The sequence below is a fragment of the Equus asinus genome, chromosome 5 (assembly GCF_041296235.1).
Source record: "Equus asinus isolate D_3611 breed Donkey chromosome 5, EquAss-T2T_v2, whole genome shotgun sequence".
NCBI classification, from domain to species: Eukaryota; Metazoa; Chordata; class Mammalia; order Perissodactyla; family Equidae; genus Equus; species Equus asinus.
The window spans coordinates 58,739,139-58,747,001 of NC_091794.1; the positions used below are offsets into that span (position 1 = coordinate 58,739,139).

General features: G+C 40.0%; 1 long non-coding RNA gene across 1 annotated transcript; it reads left to right on the plus strand.

Moving 5' to 3' along the window:
- The first annotated feature begins 1,666 nt into the window (after positions 1-1,666).
- LOC139045439 (uncharacterized) lies at positions 1,667-7,551 on the plus strand. The gene is made up of 4 exons (XR_011503754.1): positions 1,667-1,867; positions 2,222-2,308; positions 6,712-6,762; positions 7,354-7,551. It is a non-coding gene; the product is annotated as an uncharacterized lncRNA (long non-coding RNA).
- The last annotated feature ends 312 nt before the right edge of the window (positions 7,552-7,863 follow it).

Here is a 7,863-nt window from a genome sequence, read left to right on the forward strand (position 1 = left end):
GCCAGCAGGCTGGAGACCCAGGAGAGACACTGTTCCAGTTTGCATCTGAAATAGTCTATAGTAGAACCAGGCAGAGCTGACATTGCAGATGAAGTCCAAAGGCATCTGATGGAGAATTCTCCCTTGCTTGGGGGAGGCTGGTCTTTTTGTTTTATTCAGACCTTCAAGTGACTGGATGAGGCCCACCTGCATTATGGAGGGCGATCTGCTTTACTCAAAGTGCACTGATGTGTTGATTTATTTGTTTATTTTTAAGCATCTCACTCCAAGATCCTTTTACTTTTTAAAATTTTTGTTTATTTATTTCTCTATTTATTTTGGTGAGGAAGGTTGGCTCCGAGCTAACATCTGTTGCCAATCTTCCTCCTTTCTTTTCTCCCCGGAGCCCCAGTACATAGTTGTATATCCTGGTTGTAAGTCATTCTAGTTCTTCTATGTGGGACGCTGCCACAACAAGGCTTGATGAGCAGTGTGTGGGTCTGCACTGGGGATCCGAACTGGTGAACCCCAGGCTGCCGAAGAGGAGCACACAAACCCAACCACCAGGCCATGGGGCAGGGCCCAAAGTCCACCAATTCAAATGTTAATCTCATCCAAAACATCCTTAACAAAAACACCCAGAAATTTGCCCAAATATCTGGGTACCTCGTGGTGCAGCCAAGTTGACATATGAAATTAATCATCATAGTGATCTTGGTAGTTAAGTGGATTCTATCAGGCAGAATAAAATGACAAAAGAAAGCTCAATGAGAGGATGCTGAGCCCCAAACCATGATCTCAGCAGGTTAGAACTGAAGGAACACTGGAGATTATTTATTTTGCAAATGAGAAAACCAAAGTGCCGGGTGGATAAATGAGTTGCCCAAGATCCCACATGCATTCCTTAAATAAGTAAATAAAAGAAATATTGATTGAGCCTTTTCCATAAGCCAGGCACTGTGCCAGGCACTGGCCATTCAGTGGTGACCAAGACAGACACTGTCCCTGCCTTTACGAAGCTTTCCTGAAGAAGGGACACAATCTGAAACATGAGGATATGCAGAGCTAATCAGGATACACGGAGCAGCGCCAAGATGAGGGCCTCGTTTTCCACGCGCAGGGATCCAAAGAGCTGAGTGACTCTGAAGAGCTGAGAAGTTCCGAATAGGTAGATGAAAGACTAAAAGATGCTGTTTAAGTTCCACCTTCCCCTGAAGATGATACTTTTTTTTTTTTTTCTGCACAGCTATTTCTTTTTCAAAGTGCTTGGCAATCCTTAAGCAATCAATCTTACAGCCCAAGGAGAACGGTATCATTATAGCTATTTAGTGACTGGAGGAATTAAGGCATTGAGCACTCCATTGCCTTGCCCAAGGCCATTGAAAAATTAAGATTAGAGAACTAGAATTAAAAGTCACATGGGAAGACTTGGCTTCTCTGAGACAATCGTGGGAAAGGAAATTATTTATTCTGGAAATTTAAATAGTCATCTTGGAAACTTCAGTGAAATCAGAGAGCAAAAACAGCCTTTCTCCTCGTCCCCCAGCTCAACAATAATTTAGCAGTAATTATGATAATGATTGCTAAATGATTTGTGTGCTGCTCAGGCTGGGAGTTCCCAGGGCTGAGCTCCCATGTGGCCCCCCCCTCAGCTCCCGCTCTGTGATTTACCTAGGGCCATCCCATGGCTGCACTGACTGCTCTGGACCAGCCACCCCGTGCAGCGCTGGTGTGGACAGCCCGGGAGTGACCTGCCCGGCTCCCTCACCGGGAAGTCCCTGAAAGGGATGCACTTGGTGATTTATTGTTGGATGGAAGTTTCTATTAAACAACCCTTCCTTTCCCAGCCTAGCTCTCGGACTCAGATTTACCTCTGCTTTCTCTGAAGGTATTGAAAACATTTAACTTTTATCATTCTTTCATTTTTAACCGTCTTATGATCGTCACTCAATTAAGCTTTAATAGAGTCTATTGAAGAAGAAAAACCAATGCTTACTGGTAAGCTGTTCTGCTTTCATTATGTCTGACAAGTTGGAGAAATGAAGAAACAAGGGAAAATGTTTACGTTTTCTGGAAGATGCATGGCACGTAATGGGCTTGGACTGCACTCATTCTGGGAAAAGGGATAAGTCTTCAAAACCACAAGATGTTCAGACAACATTCACATGTGCCTGTTGCAGCTAACGCTGTTTGTCTGGGATTACTCTGAGTCACTTTTCAATTTTCACCAATTTATTTTTAGACGAAGTGGAAACCTCTGCCCAGCCTGGTTGGTATAAGTGGGAGGAGTGGTCCCTGGAGGAGGAGAGACCTTGCTGCAAGGCCTGGGGTGAGTCTGCTGGTCACACGATTGTTCACATGTTACCTAACCTCTAATCTCAGTTTCTTTATAATTAAATGGGGCCATTGTATTCCTCACTGGGGTTTTCTTGTGGTTAAATGTAGCATTGAAATCCCCTGGCACTACCCTACCTCTCCTCACCAATCCTTCTAACGCTTTCTCTGGAAGTTTGCCACTCAAGTCTCAAGGCTGAGAGTAGCTAAAATTTATAAAAATTTATTCACTCGTTATAGTTATATTTAAATACCACATTTTACTTTTGTAGGACTTAGAAGAATACATCAGAATTGTTAAAGTAAGACGTCTGTATCACCATTCGCGTGTTCAACACAATGCTTGCAGATGGCCCCATCTTTCCTATTCAGGGCAATTTGGAGTGCAGCAAATGTGCCACAATTAAGAAAACTGAAATGGAACATAACTTCTTTAATATTCCTTTTTAGGCTAAGCATCAAGCAGAAGTGAGTTCTCATTTACTTTTATCCAAACCACATTCAGAACTTGATCCAGATCTCTCTGTTAGCTTCCGTTATCTGTACTTGATGTTCACACTCATGAACCCTTCTATCACTCTCTCTTTTTCCAAATAAAACTCACTCAGAATCTTCAGGATTGTCTGTATTGAAGCCAAACAGAAATTCTTTCCAATGTGAAGGGGACAGTTGAGTTGGCTATTGACATGAATAAGAGAACTGAAATGCGTGGCAATGACGGCAGAATGACGCCTGATGTGTGTCCCAGCTTTGGGCTGTTCCACGTGCAGTCATGTATTATTTCCCTGCTCTTTACAATGACTCTGGGAGGTTCTTCCATCGTTCAGACAACATTTACAGGGTGAAATGTGTCAAGCTTGTGTTCTGAGACTTAGGTAATCTCGATGCCGAAACCAGGCAAGGTAATACAAAAAAAGAAAATTATATTCACAACAACATGGATGGACCTTGAGGGCATTATGTTACGTGAAATAAGCCAGATGGAGAAGGACAATCTCTGTATGACTCCACTCATAAGTGGAAGCTACACATGTAGACGAAGAGAACAGATTAGTGGCTACCAGGGGAAAGGTGGGGTGGGGAGTGGGCACAAAGGGTGAAGGGGTGCACCTACAACACGACTGACAAACAATAACGTACAACTGAAATTTCACAAGGTTGTAAACTATCATAATCTCAATAAACAGTTAAAAAAGAGAAAATTATAGCCTCTTTCACCTGTGAACATAGATGCAAAGATCCTAAACAATAGTTTTATTTATTTTTTACTTTCTTATTGAAGAATATCTTATAGCGAAGCACGCAATCTGAAGTGCACAGCTCGCTGCATTTCTGTACACATGCACATCCACGTCACCTCAGATCGGGATACAGACTAGTTCTAGAGCCCAGCAGGTCCCCTTACACCGTCTCCCGGTTACTGTCAGTGCAATCATACGGTATTTCTCATGTGTCTGGCTTCTTTTGCTCAACACTCTATCTATGAAGTTCATTCATGTTGTTGTATGTGCAGTAGTTTTTAAAATTGCTGTGTATTATTCTATTGTATAATGATATCACTATTTATTAATTCTACTTTGATGCACATTTGGATTGTTTTCAGTTTTGGGCTGTTTTAAACAAAGCAGCTATGAATATGCTTGCGTATATGTTTTATAAGTCATTTCTTTTGGGTCTATACCCATAACTGGAACCGCAGAGTCATAACACACACAATTTCCTAAAGTAACTCTACACTCCCACGAGTGTATGAGAGTGTATACAGTTGCTGCCTGTTCGTACCTCACAGTACCTTGGCATTTTCAGTCCTTTTAGTTTTATTCATTATGGTGGAATGATAATGTCTCACCGTGATTTTAATCTGCATTACTCTAATGATTAATGATGATTAATAAAGTTGAACATCTCTAATATGCTCATTAGCCATTTGGATATTCTCTTTTATGAAGTGCTTGCTCAAATCTTTGCACATTTAAAAAGCTGAGTTGTCCGTCTTTTTCTTATCGATTTGTAGGAGTATTTAAAAAAATATAGTTGGGATACTTATCCATTGTCAGATAGATGTATTGGAAATATATTTTCCCAGTTTGTTATTTGCTTTTTTACTCTTTTTTTTTTTTCAAAGATTGACACCTGAGCTAATAACTGTTGCCAATCTTCTTTTTTTTTTTTTTCTGCCTTTTCTCCCCAAATCCCCCAAGTACATAGTTGTATATTTTAGTCGTGGGTCCTTCTAGTTGTGGTGTGTGGGACGCCACCTCAACGTGGCCTAATGAGCGGTGCCACGTCCGCGTCCAGGATCCAAACCGGCGAAACACTGGGCCGCCGAAGCGGAGCGTGCGAACTTAACCGCTTGACCATGGGGTCGGCCCAGTCTTTTTACTCTTAATGATTTCTTTTGATGAACAGAAGTTCTTAATTATAACAAATTCCAATTTATCAATCAAGTTTTCTTTTATGATTAGCGCTTGTGGGTCTTATTTCTTGGTGAAGAAATCTTTGCCTACTCCAGAGTAATGAAGATATTCTCTCATGTTATCTTTTAGAACTTTTATTGTTTTACCTTCCACATTTAAGCTCTATGATCCATCTTAATTTTTTTGAGTGTGTAAGGTAGAGGTTAAATTTATTTCTTGCAAATGGATATCCAATGGACGCAGCACCGTGTATTGAAAGGATTATTCTTTTCCCACTGAAATTCAGTGATGCCTTTTTTTGTCTGTATGAGTCTATTTCTGGAGTCTTTATTCTGTTTCGTTGGTCAATTTGTTAATCCTTCACCAATATCCCTCTTTCTTTATTGCTATAGCTTTATAACATGATGGTATAAGTCTTCCAACTTCTTCAAGATTGCTTTGGCTATTTTAGGTTCTTCATATTTTCACATAAAGTTTTAGAATCAGCATGTAGATTTCTTAAAAAAAACCCACCTTGTGTTTTGATTGAGATTGCATTGAATCTATCTATCAACTTAGGGAGAACTGACATCTCAACAGTATGAGGTCTTCAATCTTTGAACATGGAATACGTTTTCCTAAATAAAATATTAGCCAACAAAATCCAATAGTGCATTACAAATAATATAGTGAGATCAAATAGTATTTATTCCAGAAATGCACAAGTAGCTTCACCTCAAGAATGTTTCTGTATGGGGGCCAGCCCCGTGGCTGAGTGGTTAAGTTCGTATTCTCTGCTTTGGTGGCCAGGGCTTCGCAGGTTTGGATCCTGGGCATGGACCCACACACTGCTCATCAAGCCATGCTGTGGCAGCATCCCACATAGAAGAACTAGAATGACCTACAACTAGGATATGCAACTATGTACTGGGGCTTTGGGGAGAAAAAGAAAGAGGAAGATTGGCAACAGATGTTATCTCAGGGCCAATCTTCCTCACCAAAAAAACCAAAAAGCATACTTAAAAAAAAAGAGTATTTCTGAATAATTCACTATGAAACAGCCTATAAGAGAAAAATCTTGGATTTTCTTAAAGTAGAAAAAAGTTTTGATAAAGACTAACCTCCTATTTATGACAAAAGTTTATTAAACAAGGAAAAGAAAATATATGGAAGAATAAAGGTCTATGACTGTAGATGTTAACCTTAAAAAAAAGAGTATGGAGGAGAGACTTTCCCAACCAGATACTAAAACATACTACAAAATCATAGTGATAAGTAAATGATGGTATCAGTATAAGAATAGACAGATGGACTAGTGGAATGGAGAGATAGCTCAAAGACCAAGCCCAGTGGAAAAATGGCCAAGGAGTGGGCGTTTTACAGAAGAGGAAACCCCATAGGCTTACGAGCATTACAGCTGATGCTCAAATTCACTAGAAATCAGGGAAATGAAAATTAAGAAACAGTGAAAGATCTGATAGTATTTAGTCAAGCTAAATATAGGCATACCCTGTGGTCCAGTAATTCTGTTGCTGCATATTTATCACAAAGAAGTTCTCACAGAGCCATAAGGGAATGCTGCATCATTATTTGTTGTGGCGGGGAATTGACGGGTGCCTGTGGAGAGGTTAAATGTGGCGGATGGACACCATGGAAAATTATACATCGCTTAAAAACATCAGCTTAGGTTTGCACACAGCAATATGGAGGCATCTTAAGAAGATAGTGCTTAGTGAAAAAAGTAAGGTACAGAATGAAAGAAAACATATTCATAACAATATTGGTTACAAACATTAAAAATTCTGCGCACAAAACAGGAATACATTTTACAAGAGCATACAGAGAAGAAGACGCACTTCAGATGCATTAAAGTGGTTGCTTATGGAGAAGGGGGACGGGGGTGGGATGTGGGGCTTAAAGGGAAAGACTAAAAGCAGGGACCTTTCATGGGCCTTGATACCGTGTGCCGTGAACTGAGGCGTTTCGTTTACTCAACCAACAGGACAAGCATCATTATGTGCCTGATGGCGTGGAAGGCTCTGTGGACACAAGGGTGAGTCAGACACTTTTCATCAGTGGGAGGAAAATTAACAAATACATTCAGTATAATGGGCAAGCACCCCAGACATCATGAGAGCCTCGCTCTCATGTGAGATGCCGCATGTGTCCAGGGAGTGCTTCCTCTTGGAGGAACTGAGTCTGGAAGGACAAGTGGGAGGTAGTCAGGCTAAGGAAAAAGGAAAGGATATCTTAAGAAAGAATTATTATTCACCCCTCCTTTTTAATTTTGAGGATTCTTAAGGAAAAACCCAAAAAAGACAACAAAAACAAACTCTCAAAAAGTACAAAGAATAATACGATAATATGGGTGTACTCACTACCTGAAACTGGCAATTGTAGCATATTTACTTCATGATTAAAATTGTTTTATTATAAAAAGCATCAAACATACGCAAAGGTAGATGAACCCCTTATAACCATTCTGTGGATTTTGCTGTATTTATCTCATCTACTCCTTTACTTTATCAGTTGTTGTTTTTTAAGAAGCCACAGCAATTTTTTTCGTTTGTTTTTTTCTGGGAAAATGCTAATATCTAATATCTGTTGCCAATCTTCCTCTCTCTCTGTTTTTTCCTCCCCGAAGCCCTGGTACAGAGTTATACATTTAGTTGTAGGTCCTTCTAGATCTTCTATGTGAGCCACTGCCACAGCATGGCAACTGACAGATGGATGGTGTGGTTCTGAGCCTGGGAACCGAACCTGGGCTGCTGAAGTGGAGCGCACTGAACTTTAACCGCTAGGCCATTGTGGCTGGCTCTGTCAGTTTTGAATAAAGGAAATGAAACCACAGGAAGTGGAATTCCTTTTATTTCAATTCCTATATTCCCATTCTTTCCTCCCTCCCTGACCGGAAGCAGCCAATATAATGAATTTAGTGTGGATCCTTTTGGTACATTTCAAAAATAGCTTTAATCACACTTAGGCTTCTTTAAGAAGAATCTATAGCAATACTGTCTAATAGAAATATAATGCAAGCTATATGTATAATTTACAATTTTCTCAGGACCACATTTAGAAAGCAAAGAAGCACTCATGTACTAGAGTACAACAATAATATATGAAAACAGATAAGGTGAAATGTAGTATCATCAAA